At 43.6% G+C, this 2500-nt stretch overlaps 1 non-coding gene across 1 annotated transcript; it reads left to right on the forward strand.

Annotated features, from left to right (window-relative positions):
• Positions 1–1281: 1281 nt before the first annotated feature.
• On the forward strand, positions 1282–1436 carry LOC143262807 (5.8S ribosomal RNA). Its single transcript, XR_013036471.1, has one exon. It is a non-coding gene; the product is annotated as a 5.8S ribosomal RNA (ribosomal RNA).
• Positions 1437–2500: the final 1064 nt, after the last annotated feature.

The raw sequence follows: 2500 nt of genomic DNA on the forward strand, positions 1-2500 counted from the left end.
GAGAAAATGAATTCGATTAGTTTGTGGATAAGAATTCATATAAAAAAAAAAGATATTGTTGAGCCCGCCAGATCATTCGTGCGTGATTTACACGGCCAGACGTGTGTACTACACGTATTAGGCCTTTGATCTGCGTTGCGTAGGCCACAACAAATCTTTCAAAGAGAGAGATATATGTGTTGTTGGGGTTTGTGATTATGAAGGTGCCCCAACGCACAAAAATATATAAAAATGTACAAAGTTGGGATGTGGTGTGGTGGAGAAGAGTTGGGCCCGACCAGATCATTCGTGCGTGATTTACACGGCAGACGTGTGTACTACACGTATTAGGCCTTTGATCTGCGTTGCGTAGGCCATCTTCCTTCCAAGACACACACGTGTTGGGGTTTGTGTGATTTTATGATAGTGCCCCAACACGGAAAAATAAGCGTACGAGAAGAGTTGGGCCCGACCAGATCATTCGTGCGTGATTTATACACGGCCAGACGCGTATTATATTACACGTATTAGGCCTTTGATCTGCGTTGCGTAGGCCATCTTCTCGATAGAGAGAAAGCCCAATGTATTCTTTTTTCTTTCTTTACAGTTGTAGTAGGACAGGGAGGGATGCGAGCGTGCTAATCACGCTTCCTCAAGTCTTCGCTGTGGTGTGTAAAAAAAAAAGAAAAAAAGGAATCGTTGGGAAAGTCCAAAGGACGAAAATATCGGGCAGTCTGAAGATAACTTAATGCTCGTTTACATTGGTATCAAGAGAGACCGGCTTGTGTAGCTCGTTTCAATGCTGTGTCGTTGTCATTGACACCCTACTCTGTTGCGCGCTAGTGGCAGCATGAGCGTGGGACGTATATATATATATGACACCCAGCTAGAGCCGGCCGTGAGTCCGTCCGGTGTAAATAACGACGAAAGGAGAGAGAAACTTTTCGAATCCAGTATCGGGTTGATAATTGTCCAGTTTGAATATCCATATCCCCGTCGTTTTTGGAGGTGATATACTCTCTGTGTTTCTTCGATAGAAGGCTTTTCAATGTTCTATTCGCTCCGACCGTCGAACTTGCAAGAAAACAGTGGTTTTGGATTTGCTCGTACATATATATATGGTTTCGACGGAAATATCTCGTTCTTTAAGGGACAATTATGTCGTCGTACGACGACTCCCGAATCTCCTTCGCGCGCTGGTTGGAGCTCTTCGGGTATCGGCTTGTTCCGAAATATAACACAAAAATGTGGTGGATAGCAAATACACATTATATTATATATGAGAGAATAAAAGGGAAAAATTACCCTGAACGGTGGATCACTTGGCTCGTGGGTCGATGAAGAACGCAGCTAATTGCGCGTCAACGTGTGAACTGCAGGACACATGAACATCGACATTTCGAACGCACATTGCGGTCCACGGATACAATTCCTGGACCACGCCTGGCTGAGGGTCGTTTACGTACTTATAAACTGCTTGCGTTGATGGCACTTGTTGCCTATATACGTACGAGCGAATGATGGGCGCTTCGTCGGCGTTTGTCGCGGTCCTATGGATATTGAGAAATTTTACGTACGTCTAACAGTCTTCGAGAGAGATGGAAATCGTGTTCGAACTAGCGTGAGTGTGGAAGGCGGTGTCGTGTGTCGTATATGTTTTATATACGTCCGCCCGTCTGAAACACCGCTTCGAAGCGGTGACAAAATCTTTTTCGGGACGATTCGTATTCGTAGAACTATCGAGATTTCACTGGTACATTTTCAACGCGCTCCCGACGTCGCCTGAAATGAAACGAGATGGGTTTAACCCACGAAAGCGTACTACACGAGTCTGTCCTATGTGAAGACTGTGTACAGAGATCGAACGAACGCATGAAAGAAATTGAACGAAAGAACACATAACCCGCAAAAATATAGAGTAGAATTGTGACCGTTGCTTCGAATTTGAATTTATATGTATATATATATCATAGCCCCAGGGAGTGGAACCTATGAGTGTGGAAGGATGTCTCTTACCGTTATGTTGTCAGAGGAAAAAAAGTCTCTCTCTTCGTACGACACATTTGTGTACGAATTGTATCGATGGCTATATAGATCCGATGTTGCACATATTCTGAGTAAAGAACACCCCACCCGGGTTACCGTCCTAAAACTCTTCTATTGGTGTGGCTATGATGTGTGTGTCAACGCAATCGCGAGTCTGGTTCTACGGGAAAACCGTTTGTCGGTCGCCCCATATATCTTTTTGTTCTCTTCAAATGATCGAATAGCGAAACCGCACGAGATCAATCGGTCGTCTAGTCCCCGAAAGTACTTTTCGGACGGACGTTAAAGTTATACCGATTGTAATCGTCTTGCGAGTGTTTCGAAGATCTATATTTGGAGAGGATATCGAATTTTATAAAAGATATATTGGTGAGGCGCGATAAACGGTTTTTTTTTTGCTTTAAGGGTTTTTTGTGTTTTTTTTATTTTTTTTTTTTTTTTGTGTTGCTCTGTACACGTTTCGCAAAATGCTTTC

The sequence above is a fragment of the Megalopta genalis genome, unplaced genomic scaffold, assembly GCF_051020955.1.
Source record: "Megalopta genalis isolate 19385.01 unplaced genomic scaffold, iyMegGena1_principal scaffold0223, whole genome shotgun sequence".
Lineage (NCBI taxonomy): Eukaryota > Metazoa > Arthropoda > Insecta > Hymenoptera > Halictidae > Megalopta > Megalopta genalis.